Genomic DNA, 13,815 nt, shown 5'->3' with positions numbered 1-13,815 from the left:
GCTACAGGCTGACGCAGACTCCGGCTACAGGCTGACGCAGACTCCGGCTACAGGCTGACGCAGACTCCGGCTACAGGCTGACGCAGACTCCGGCTACAGGCTGACGCAGACTCCTGTTACAGGCCGCCGCAGACTCCGGCTACAGGCCGACGCAGACTCCGGCTACAGGCCGACGCAGACTCCGGCTACAGGCCGACGCAGACTCCGGCTACAGGCCGACGCAGACTCCGGCTACAGGCCGACGCAGACTCCGGCTACAGGCCGACGCAGACTCCGGCTACAGGCCGACGCAGACTCCGGCTACAGGCCGACGCAGACTCCGGCTACAGGCCGACGCAGACTCCGGCTACAGGCCGCCGCAGACTCCGGCTACAGGCTGCCGCAGACTCCGGCTACAGGCTGCCGCAGACTCCGGCTACAGGCTGCCGCAGACTCCGGCTTCAATTTCCGACACTTTCTAGTGAATTTGATAACAAAATAGACGTGTTAAAACCCGCCTCCTGTTCAAAGCCCCTCCCCCTCCTGCTAAGCCCTGCCCCATTCTGCCACCTTTTCTGGGCACTTGTGCTGAAAAGCTTAAAAACTCGTAAAGTATAGCGCACGTATGGCTTGCACCACAATTTGCGACTGTTTTACGCCACTATTGTGGCATAAACACTTTGATAAATGCCCCCCATTGGGCACTTCGCACACGGAAATTGACCCGACATGTGGATTTTAAAATCCACAGCATGTTAATTGCTTGTACAATTCCTCACTTTCAGTAAAGTGGTTTTCCCCACAGACTTCAATGGGGTTGTTAAAATAAACAACAAATCCACAATAAAAACTGCACAAAAGATGCACAAAGACCACAATGAATGAATTTATGCAGATTCTATAGGTAACATAAGCATATAGCCTTTGGGTTTACATGCACCTCTGTCATGAAATCAGTTTAGTCAAGTCTGGAGGGGTTCAGGCCGCTCTGTGTACCTGGAGAGGTTCAGGCCGCTCTATGTATCTGGAGGGGTTCAGGCCGGTCTATGTATCTGGAGGGGTTCAGGCCGGTCTATGTATCTGGAGGGGTTCAGGCCGGTCTATGTATCTGGAGGGGGTTCAGGCCGCTCTGTGTACCTGGAGAGGTTCAGGCCGCTCTGTGTACCTGGAGAGGTTCAGGCCGCTCTGTGTATCTGGAGGGGTTCAGGCCGCTCTTTGTATCTGGAGAGGTTCAGGCCGCTCTATGTACCTGGAGAGGTTCAGGCCGCTCTGTGTATCTGGAGGGGTTCAGGCCGCTCTATGTATCTGGAGGGGTTCAGGCCGCTCTTTGTATCTGGAGAGGTTCAGGCCGCTCTATGTACCTGGAGAGGTTCAGGCCGCTCTGTGTATCTGGAGGGGTTCAGGCCGCTCTATGTATCTGGAGGGGTTCAGGCCGCTCTATGTATCTGGAGGGGTTCAGGCCGCTCTGTGTATCTGGAGGGGTTCAGGCGGCTCTATGTATCTGGAGGGGTTCAGGCCGCTCTGTGTATCTGGAGGGGTTCAGGCCGCTCTATGTATCTGGAGGGGTTCAGGCCGCTCTATGTACCTGGAGAGGTTCAGGCCGCTCTGTGTATCTGGAGGGGTTCAGGCGGCTCTATGTATCTGGAGGGGTTCAGGCCGCTCTGTGTATCTGGAGGGGTTCAGGCCGCTCTATGTATCTGGAGGGGTTCAGGCCGCTCTATGTATCTGGAGGGGTTCAGGCCGCTCTATGTATCTGGAGGGGTTCAGGCCGCTCTGTGTATCTGGAGGGGTTCAGGCCGCTCTATGTATCTGGAGGGGTTCAGGCCGCTCTATGTATCTGGAGGGGTTCAGGCCGCTCTATGTATCTGGAGGGGTTCAGGCCGCTCTATGTATCTGGAGGGGTTCAGGCCGCTCTATGTATCTGGAGGGGTTCAGGCCGCTCTATGTATCTGGAGGGGTTCAGGCCGCTCTATGTACCTGGAGAGGTTCAGGCCGCTCTATGTACCTGGAGAGGTTCAGGCCGCTCTATGTATCTGGAGGGGTTCAGGCCGCTCTGTGTATCTGGAGAGGTTCAGGCCGCTCTATGTATCTGGAGAGGTTCAGGCCGCTCTATGTATCTGGAGAGGTTCAGGCCGCTCTATGTATCTGGAGGGGTTCAGGCCGCTCTGTGTATCTGGAGAGGTTCAGGCCGCTCTATGTATCTGGAGAGGTTCAGGCTGGTCTATGTATCTGGAGAGGTTCAGGCCGCTCTATGTATCTGGAGAGGTTCAGGCCGCTCTATGTATCTCAAGGGGTTCAGGCCGCTCTATGTATCTCAAGGGGTTCAGGCCGCTCTATGTATCTGGAGGGGTTCAGGTCGCTCTATGTATCTGGAGAGGTTCAGGCCGCTCTATGTATCTGGAGAGGTTCAGGCCGCTCTATGTATCTCAAGGGGTTCAGGCCGCTCTATGTATCTGGAGAGGTTCAGGACGCTCTATGTATCTGGAGAGGTTCAGGCTGCTCTTTGTATCTGGAGGGGTTCAGGCCGCTCTATGTATCTGGAGGGGTTCAGGTCGCTCTATGTATCTGGAGGGGTTCAGGTCGCTCTATGTATCTGGAGGGGTTCAGGTCGCTCTATGTATCTGGAGAGGTTCAGGTTGGTCTATGTATCTGGAGGGGGTTCAGGCTGCTCTATGTATCTGGAGGGGGTTCAGGCTGCTCTATGTATCTGGAGGGGTTCAGGTTGGTCTATGTATCTGGAGGGGGTTCAGGGCGCTCTATGTATCTGGAGGGGTTCAGGTCGCTCTATGTATCTGGAGAGGTTCAGGTTGGTCTATGTATCTGGAGGGGGTTCAGGCTGCTCTATGTATCTGGAGGGGGTTCAGGGCGCTCTATGTATCTGGAGAGGTTCAGGTTGGTCTATGTATCTGGAGGGGGTTCAGGCTGCTCTATGTATCTGGAGGGGTTCAGGCTGCTCTATGTACCTGGAGGGGTTCAGGTTGGTCTATGTATCTGGAGGGGTTCAGGCAGTTCTACATACCTGGAGACGAACAGCTTTGGATGTGATTTGCAGACACAACAAGATTTCTAATTAAAGCTAAATTATAGACTACACCCTGCAGACGTGACCAGACTTATCTCTAGAGGTGCTCAGCTTTTTACATTTGGTGCACTGCAGGAATATAAAATGTACCGGAGGCCTCTGTATACAGTGAACGCTCTGCAATCAATACATGTGAGGGGACTGCAGGAAGAGACATGTGGTTTCCCCTAATGACAGAGAGGGCAAAGTACAAAACGCTGAGTGATAACAGAGAGCAAACGTCAGGTGACGCCCCCAGGAATCATCACACATGAAGCGTCCAAAGATCATGACATTATAATGGGACTGATAAAAAATGGCTGCACAACATTTCACAAACAAACAATAGCGCTGAGAAATGGGGATCATTCTAAATTAAAGTGGTATTCTACCTACTATACATGGAAAAATAGAAGGTCTTCGCTCACATTTTGATTAAACATATCTGGTTCCTACACTGCCCTGAAAATTGTGGGCTTCTATTTTTCCATGTATAGTAGGTAGAATACCACTTTAATTTAGAATGATCCCCATTTCTCAGCTCTATTGTTTGTGTAAAGTTGTGCAGCCATTTTTTTTTATCAACCATGTTTGCTTGATGGATATGCACCTGTGACCATGTATAGTCTAGATTTTCTTGTATTGGGACTAACATAAAAAACGAGACGGAACTAATAATGTTACAGAGTTGGAGTAGTAGTACTGTCCTTCCCTAGTCACTACAGGAGGAGCGGTACATATTAATAACAAGACAAGTGGCACTGTGCATCTAGATACTGAAAAAGTATTCATGCCCCTTGACCTTTTGCACATTTTTTCACAAACTGAAATGTATTCGATTGGGATTTTATGTAAACGACCGACACAAAGTAACAAGTCTGTGCGAGGGGAGGAGAAGAGGATACAAGGTTTTCAAAATGTTTAATAAATATAAATCTGGACAGTGCAGCGTGCATTAGTATTCAGCCCCCCCGAGTCAATACCTTGTCGGACCACCTTTCTCTGCCATTACAGCCGCAGTCTTTCGGGGTCTGTCTCTACCAGCTTTGCACATCTAGAGGATGCATTATTGGCCATTCTTCTGCGCAGAAGAGCTCGCGCTCAGTCAGATCGGGTGGAGAGTGTCTGTGAGCAGCGATTCTCAGGTCCGTTCTAACACACGAAGATGCTTCAATCTAAACCCTTCCATTGTAGCTCTGGCTGGATATTGAGGGTTGTTGTCCTGCGGGAAGGTGAACCTCCGCCCCAATCTCAAGTCTTTTGTAGGTTCTCCTCCAGGATTGCCCAGTATTTGAATGGCAATCTGCATCCGATATACGGCAAAGAATGTATAAATCTATTTGTAAATGACTCCCATAGTGTTTTGCATTTAGGCCAAAAAGTTCCACTTGGTCTCCTCTGACCACGGCACCTTCTGCCACCTGTTTGGTGCCCCCCCTACATGGTTTGTGGCACGCTGCAGACAGGACTTCTTATGGCCGCTTTCTTCTTCTTCTTGCCACTCTTCCATAAAGGCCAGATTTGTGGAGCACACGACTAACAGTTGTCCTGTGGACAGATTCTCCCACTGAGCTGTGGATCTCTGCAGCTTCTCCAGAGTGACCATGGTCCTCTCGGCTGCTTCTCTAATCAGTGCTCTCCTTGCCCGGGCTGTCAGTTTAGGTGGACGGCCGTGTCTTGGTAGGTCCATTTTTGGATGATGGATTGAATAGTGCTCCGTGAGATGTTCAAGCCTGCTTTACACTTCTCCACAACATTGTCCCTGACCTGTCTGGCGTGTTCCTTGGTTTTCATGATGCTGTTTGATCTCTAATGTTCTCTAACAAACCTCTGAGGCCTTCACAGAACAGCTGGAGTTATACTGAGAATACATTACACTCAGGTGGACGCTATGTACTAATGAGGGGACTTCTGAAGCTGACTGGTCACACTGGATGTTATTTTGGGTTAATCAGAGTAGGGGGGGGGGTGAATACTAATGCACGCTGCACTTTCTAGATTTTTATTTGTTAAGCATTGTGGAAACCTTGTATCCTCTTCTTCTCCCCTCACACAGACTTGTACTTTGTGTTGGTCGATCACATAAAATCCCAATAAAATACATTTCTGTTTGTGGATGAAACGTGAAAACATGCAAAAAAGTTCAAGGGGTATGAATACTTTTTCAAGGGAAGTGGTTCTGTGCACGGCGCTGGGTGCCCCGATTACTTACAGTCCTCATACAAAGCCTCCGGGCACCTCAGGTTCTATAGCTGCCTTGTGAGAACAGCTTCACCCATGGCCAAGCACTTAAAGGGACAGTACTGTGCTCTATCGCTGCTATGTAATACACTGGCTTATCTGAAACTAACCCCCCCCCCCCCCCCCCTGTCCTGGGGGTCCTGGGAACACACACAAAATCCTCAGACATAACAGGCGTCAAATGAAGCGACAAAAAAAAGAGAAAAGGGGGGATAATAGAAGGGTAAGGCATGGTGAGAAATCTATAGAGAAACAGAAGACTGCAGCTCTGGATGTGACTGGAGTACTAAACATGCTATAACAGCAGAATTAAGACTGCAGCCCTAGATGTGACCAGAGTATAAGATATGAAGTAGGAGCAGGATTGTGACTGCAGCTTTGGATGTGAGCGGAGTATAACACCAGAATTAAGACTGCTGCTCTTGATGTGACCAGAGTATAAGATATGAAGTAATAGCAGGATTGTGACTGCAGCTTTGGATGTGAGCGGAGTATAACACCAGAATTAAGACTGCCGCTCTTGATGTGACCAGAGTATAAGATATGAAGTAATAGCAGGATTGTGACTACAGCTTTTGATGTGACTAGAGTACATGATACAAGAGCAGAATTGTGACTGCCGAGCCAAATGCCAGTATGCAGCGCCCATAATGCCCCTGGCAGCACCGAATTCCACAGGGCAGCAAAAAATTCCTCCATTACAGCAATACATACCACAGTGCAGCAGAAAATTCTTCCCCTCCAGCGCCAAATAACTCGCCCCCGGCAGCGCCACATACCACAGTGCAGCGCAGAGTACACAGCTCCGAGCCGGAGACGTGAAGCAGGAAGGACAGCCCCGTAGCACAAGTAAATAAATGCAGCAGCCACTCCGGCTAGTTTACTGACTCGGCAAGGCTTAGTACCAGGGAGCTCTACTCACACCATTCACTGGCCCCTGGGGGCCCTCATTACCGCCAGAGCCAACTCTTGCTGCTCCCATTAGGGCATAACTGTGATCAGTGACTGCAGTCTAGAGGAGTAGTCGGAAACCTATCTCTTATCAGGTGCTCAGGCTACTGCTCTGTCTTTCTCCATGCTTTACACTGTAGCTCTGCCCTATTATGACACAACTAACAGTAGCGAATCCAGCACAGCTCCATTGCCTACAGGAGTCTGGGGTAGTCTGAAATCCACCTACTTTCTTAGTGTTGCGCTGTCCCTCCACCATGCTTTACCCCGCAGCTCTGCTTGCTCATTGAGAAGTCAGTGCATGGAAAGATCACCACAAGTCATTAAACCGCCAGGGAGAAAAAGAAGATTGTCATGAAACGGCAGCACAAAGTCTAATGGGAGGGGCTAAAGAAGGGGGAGGGGCACCATAAGGAGGAGGGGCCACAATACAACCTCACAGCACAAGTAAATAAAGTCTGGAGATCAGCTGACCCTCGTCTGTCTGTCTCTGAAGTGGTCCTGGGCGGGATCAAGGTACTCCCATTATTTACAGTGGGTGGAGTAGTGCCGGCCCGGGGAGCGCTCCATGAATAATGGTGGTGCTGGCACCAAACCTCCATCCATCCCAATACTGACCATTCGATGACATCACCAGGGTGACATCATCGGTTAATCTGCTCCATGGTGATGGCTCTGCTGCTCCCCAGCAACTCACCAGAGCGTCACCGAATCACCCACCATGTGCCCCAGACTGCACCCCTAACACCTGGCCATGAGACTGGGGTCCAGGACCCGCTCTGGAGGGGGCGCCGTCCCTTTAAGAATATGGACTCATTATAAGGGAAAGCAGCAATTAGTGCAGAGCATCACTTCCCCCGCAGCACATTGCAATAATGACACCCGCCCAGAGTCACTGCTGCCCCGGAAGGGGAGTCCCCGTCAGATGTACACAGCACCAGGCTGCACTACTGAGACCACAGGGACAGTGACTGTATCACACAGGACAGGATTAGATACACAGCTCAGCAGACAGTATCACACATGATAGGATTAGATACACGGCTCAGCAGACAGTATCACACAGGATAGGATTAGATACACGGCTCAGCAGACAGTATCACACAGGATAGGATTAGATACAGAGCTCAGCAGGCAGTATCACACAGGATAGGATTAGATACACAGCTCAGCAGGCAGTATCACACAGGATAGGATTAGATACACAGCTCAGCAGACAGTATCACACAGGATAGGATTAGATACACAGCTCAGCAGACAGTATCACACAGGATAGGATTAGATACACAGCTCAGCAGACAGTATCACACAGGACAGGATTAGATACACAGCTCAGCAGACAGTATCACACAGGACAGGATTAGATACACAGCTCAGCAGACAGTATCACACAGGATAGGATTAGATACACAGCTCAGCAGGCAGTATCACACAGGACAGGATTAGATACACAGCTCAGCAGACAGTATCATACAGGAGAGGATTAGATACACAGCTCAGCAGACAGTATCACACAGGACAGGATTAGATACACAGCTCAGCAGACAGTATCACACAGGAGAGGATTAGATACACAGCTCAGCAGACAGTATCACACAGGAGAGGATTAGATACACAGCTCAGCAGACAGTATCACACAGGACAGGATTAGATACACAGCTCAGCAGACAGTATCACACAGGACAGGATTAGATACACAGCTCAGCAGACAGTATCACACAGGATAGGATTAGATACACAGCTCAGCAGATAGTATCACACAGGATAGGATTAGATACACAGCTCAGCAGACTGTATCACACAGGATAGGATTAGATACACAGCTCAGCAGACTGTATCACACAGGATAGGATTAGATACACAGCTCAGATAGTATCACAGATGAGGCTTAGATACAAGATCACAAAAGATAACAGCTGATCCGGTATAACGGTCCAGGCTCGAGCATTTCCAACTCCTATTATTCCCAAACACGCGCCGACCATTATTACACGTATGACGGGTCCTGGACACGTCTTGGGGCATAAAGCCGCCATATACTGTACATGAATCGTCGTGTCTAGAGCCTAGGTATTCCCACAAATGGTTAAACTGGACAACAACCTAATGAAGGCAATACGGAAATCGTGACTGTGGCCCCAGGGGATGCAAAGTAAGGGCCACACACTGGGAGATTCAGGACGAGATGACCGGGAACCACAGCCGTCATACTGCCAGTAAATGATGGGAGTAGTTATCCGATCATGAATCACGTAAACCGGGGCGATCCATGTGCGGGAGGTGAACCCCGAGAACCGTGTGTCAGTAGTAACCGCCGGGGGCCCAGGTACAGCATGCACACAGCACATGTCTGATGGGGGTTATGCTTCTCACCCCCCTGCTCCGTACTGACGAAGGGCAGGATCCCCCAAAACTGCCGTCTGGTGCGAACAGAACAAGCAGTGGTAACCATGGAAACGATGAACCTGAAGTTACAATGTATCAAAATGAAACATGTTGCGGGCCCTTTTAGACGAGGATCACAGGTTATGGGGGACCCCAGATTCGGGGGGTTGGGTATCCACTTCTCCCTTGCGCCCCCGGTGGTTTTCGGGGTTCAGTTCTTGCCCATGAGTCGCCCCGGGTTACATGATCCATGGGCAGATAATTACTCCCATCATTTGCAGACAGCGTGATGACAGTGGTTGTGGTTCCTGGTCTGTCGCTGGATACCCCCGCTGTGTGACCCCTTCTTCCAATTCCCCGGGGCCACCATTTCTGTGTCGCCCGCATTAGACTGTTGCGACTATTCCGGGGGTGCGGATGTCTGTGTCCAGCGCAGTATATGGCGGCTTTACACTATATCACACATCCACACGTGAGGTACGCGCTGCCGTCATACATGTCACACGCCCGTCATCCTGCGGAAGTGAAGAGCAGCGGCTCAGCCACGGAGGAAGGGAAGGCCACGCACACGTGATCAGGGGTGACAGGACGAGCGGCTCAGAGGAAACCGTCTGCAAAATGTCCACTCATCGTAGAACAGGAAATCCTGTGCTTGGCACTTCTCACCATTTTAAAGATCTCTGCTTGCTGTAAGTGAATAGAAACAATGTTTGCAGACAGATCTCAGAAATCAAAGGCGCACTCTCATTGGTTGCTATTGAAAGCTGATCCTTCGTCTTCCTCACAGCTGAGGGTTTGTTACAATGCTATCCAGTTTTCAGGCAGCGGTCTCTTTCCGGTCCTGATAGTTTGTTACAATGTATCAGTTCGGGCTGTTTTACCTCCTAGAGGAGTCTAGACCGGATACAATTGTAGCAAAACTTCAGCTGAGAGGAGTATCTGGTCAGGATGGGATCCAAATAGGAATGTTACCATTCACTGACAGAAAGCAGAGATCAGACTGGAAGTCGTCGCTATAAAGTGCGGTTATGTGACGCAGGACGCACCAGAATCTCGGACAACGCATTCTGCTCCATCAGTACAGGAGCCCGAGGAGCTGGCGCCCGGTTATACTGTACGTGTAGTGCGCCACCTCCGTCCACTCCACGTCCTGGTTCACACAGACCACAACTGGGCCCCACAGATGCTTCCTCTATAGAACTCATGAAGGCAGCTGTGGCACTACAAGTCCCAGCACCTGATACCCCATGTACAGATCTCCGCAGGACTGGACCCCCATCATCTCACACACAACAATCCTAGAGGGGGGGGGGGGGGGGCAGTGACCAAGCGACACCGCAACACATCGCAGGAAGCAACACAACAAACAGGAGGTGTGAACTGCGACCAGAGCTTCCCGAAACATTCACATCTTAAAGGGCCGGTAACCTCCCAGTCCAGTACAGCAGTGTTATAAGAGGAGCGGCTGATATCAGTCCCATCTTATTACAGTACAGCAGCGTTATAAGAGGAGCGGCTGATATCAGACATCTTATTACAGTACAGCAGTGTTATAAGAGGAGCGGCTGATATCAGTCCCATCTTATTACAGTACAGCAGTGTTATAAGAGGAGCGGCTGATATCAGACATCTTATTACAGTACAGCAGTGTTATAAGAGGAGCGGCTGATATCAGTCCCATCTTATTACAGTACAGCAGTGTTATAAGAGGAGCAGCTGATATCAGACACATCTTATTACAGTACAGCAGCGTTATAAGAGGAGCGGCTGATATCAGTCCCATCTTATTACAGTACAGCAGTGTTATAAGAGGAGCGGCTGATATCAGTCCCATCTTATTACAGTACAGCAGTGTTATAAGAGGAGCGGCTGATATCAGACATCTTATTACAGTACAGCAGTGTTATAAGAGGAGCGGCTGATATCAGTCCCATCTTATTACAGTACAGCAGCGTTATAAGAGGAGCGGCTGATATCAGTCCCATCTTATTACAGTACAGCAGTGTTATAAGAGGAGAGGCTGATATCAGACATCTTATTACAGTACAGCAGTGTTATAAGAGGAGCGGCTGATATCAGTCACATCTTATTACAGTACAGCAGTGTTATAAGAGGAGCGGCTGATATCAGTCACATCTTATTACAGTACAGCAGTGTTATAAGAGGAGCGGCTGATATCAGTCCCATCTTATTACAGTACAGCAGTGTTATAAGAGGAGCGGCTGATATCAGTCACAACTTATTACAGTACAGCAGTGTTATAAGAGGAGCGGCTGATATCAGTCACATCTTATTACAGTACAGCAGCGTTATAAGAGGAGCGGCTGATATCAGACACATCTTATTACAGTACAGCAGCGTTATAAGAGGAGCGGCTGATATCAGACACATCTTATTACAGTACAGCAGCGTTATAAGAGGAGCGGCTGATATCAGTCACATCTTATTACAGTACAGCAGCGTTATAAGAGGAGCGGCTGATATCAGTCCCATCTTATTACAGTACAGCAGCGTTATAAGAGGAGCGGCTGATATCAGTCACATCTTATTACAGTACAGCAGTGTTATAAGAGGAGCGGCTGATATCAGACATCTTATTACAGTACAGCAGCGTTATAAGAGGAGCGGCTGATATCAGACATCTTATTACAGTACAGCAGCGTTATAAGAGGAGCGGCTGATATCAGACATCTTATTACAGTACAGCAGCGTTATAAGAGGAGCGGCTGATATCAGTCCCATCTTATTACAGTACAGCAGTGTTATAAGAGGAGCGGCTGATATCAGACATCTTATTACAGTACAGCAGCGTTATAAGAGGAGCGGCTGATATCAGTCACATCTTATTACAGTACAGCAGTGTTATAAGAGGAGCGGCTGATATCAGTCACATCTTATTACAGTACAGCAGTGTTATAAGAGGAGCGGCTGATATCAGACACATCTTATTACAGTACAGCAGCGTTATAAGAGGAGCGGCTGATATCAGACACATCTTATTACAGTACAGCAGTGTTATAAGAGGAGCGGCTGATATCAGTCCCATCTTATTACAGTACAGCAGCGTTATAAGAGGAGCGGCTGATATCAGTCCCATCTTATTACAGTACAGCAGCGTTATAAGAGGAGCGGCTGATATCAGTCCCATCTTATTACAGTACAGCAGTGTTATAAGAGGAGCGGCTGATATCAGACATCTTATTACAGTACAGCAGCGTTATAAGAGGAGCGGCTGATATCAGTCCCATCTTATTACAGTACAGCAGTGTTATAAGAGGAGCGGCTGATATCAGTCCCATCTTATTACAGTACAGCAGTATTATAAGAGGAGCGGCTGATATCAGTCCCATCTTATTACAGTACAGCAGTGTTATAAGAGGAGCGGCTGATATCAGTCCCATCTTATTACAGTACAGCAGCGTTATAAGAGGAGCGGCTGATATCAGTCCCATCTTATTACAGTACAGCAGTATTATAAGAGGAGCTGCTGATATCAGTCCCATCTTATTACAGTACAGCAGTGTTATAAGAGGAGCGGCTGATATCAGTCCCATCTTATTACAGTACAGCAGTATTATAAGAGGAGCGGCTGATATCAGTCACATCTTATTACAGTACAGCAGTGTTATAAGAGGAGCGGCTGATATCAGACTCATCTTATTCCAGTACAGCAGTGTTATAAGAGGAGCGGCTGATAACAGGGAACAGATTCTGTTTGCCTACACAACCAATGCAGGGGAGATGGATGACAGGTTTTGCCCCCTGTGCAGTCCCTGGCATTGACGTACCTCATGGACGGCTGGCAGTGGCAGCTCCTGGCATCTCTCTCCGCCATGCACGCCTGGCTGCTGTAACAATAGCCTTTCCCTTACATGAGAACTTCCTCATTGCTAAAGCAGCAGATAAGGAAGCGCAGACTAGAGGTAGCAGAGACGTGTGTGTGTGCGCGTGCTGGAAGGTCCATTACAAGCCCCTCATCTGTGACCTGTGCTCACCAGAGAACTGGTGTGGGCAGGACCTGTGCCCGTGAGTAGGCAGGACCTGTGCCCCTGTGTGGGCAGGACCTGTGCCCGTGAGTAGGCAGGACCTGTGCCCCTGTGTGGGCAGGACCCGTGCCCCTGTCAACAATCGTCATGTGTCATATATTCACCTTCAATCCCTCCAACTAGAGGGACCCAGAGAAGCCTTTGCTTTCAAGATCATAAACAGAATTCCAGGACTACAGTGAAGACTGACACAGGCTGAATAGTGCGAGACAGAGTGATATACAAGTGGATTTATAGACCGCAGAGCGGGACGACAACCCCAAGGGCGGCCATTAGTACAAGTTACTAAGAAATGTCCAGGAAATGGGAATCCTGGAGGCGTCCTCTCCTGCATCATTAATATCTGTTCCTGGGAAAGATGGGTGACAGTCACGACAGGTATACCTCAACATGGGGACAGAGATGACATGGCAGCCATATTGGGGGTCCCCAGATTTCCTAGGATCAGACAGTAACAGGTGGGCCCCTGCGGAGGAGACGAGCTCCATAGGTACATGTGTGTCTCATGGAAAGATGAGCTCTGCGGGGGAGGGTCCGGCGGGGGCAGGGCTGGGAGCACCAGCCACCACCACAGAGGAGCCCTGGAGGACGGCAGCACAAAATCCAGCACCGACCATGGCGAGGCTACAAGTCTTTGTCACGGACGTTCCCGCGACAGGTGGCAGGAGATCGGTGAGACTGGCAACACGTGGTTTGAGCCGACAGGTTTTCCTTGTGGATTAATAGGCGTCTGTGTTGTTTCTAGTAATGGCCGCACCCCTTGCCTCAGGTGTTGCTCATGTGGTCATTTACCTTCCTTATTTATTGTTGCTTCTCCCACAATGCTGTGCGGTCTATAGCTTCAGTTTCAGTTGTGGGTAGCTGGTGTGTGGATCTCGGTGGAGTTCCTGGTGCTTCCATAGCCACTTTGAAGTTAAGTCTTTCCTTTCCCTTTTTGTATGTTGTTTGGGTTCTGTGTGTTGATTTTCCCTGTTGTTTGTATTAGGCCTGAAGGAGACTCCTGTTCGTCCTTCCTTTTGTAGGAAGATGTAGTCTCGTCCCTGCCATTAGTACCAGGGTCCTATAGGGCTAGAGAGGACTCTCAGTATTCCTGTGTATGAACACACCGCTGGGGTCTGTTCATACTGGTAGTCAGTCAGGATTTTGGTTAGG

The 13,815-nt window shown here is 49.4% G+C and overlaps 1 protein-coding gene across 3 annotated transcripts in view; it reads right to left on the bottom strand.

The window, feature by feature from the left end:
• The window catches only part of ARAP1 (ArfGAP with RhoGAP domain, ankyrin repeat and PH domain 1), a 125,247-nt gene extending 112,626 nt beyond the window's left edge, over positions 1 to 12,621 (bottom strand). Inside the window, exon 1 of one of the 3 annotated variants that reach the window (XM_044287367.1) lies at positions 12,406 to 12,621. The gene's annotated coding sequence lies outside the window, so the exon portion shown is untranslated. Of the gene's footprint in view, positions 1 to 6,461; positions 6,605 to 12,405 lie in introns of those variants that run through there. The other 2 variants (XM_044287370.1, XM_044287368.1) reach the window with 2 other exon arrangements.
• Positions 12,622 to 13,815: the final 1,194 nt, after the last annotated feature.

This window comes from Bufo gargarizans, chromosome 3 (genome assembly GCF_014858855.1).
Source record: "Bufo gargarizans isolate SCDJY-AF-19 chromosome 3, ASM1485885v1, whole genome shotgun sequence".
NCBI lineage: Eukaryota > Metazoa > Chordata > Amphibia > Anura > Bufonidae > Bufo > Bufo gargarizans.
The sequence above is the reverse complement of the archived record's forward strand: the minus strand, read 5'-3'. Positions and strand labels throughout refer to the sequence as shown.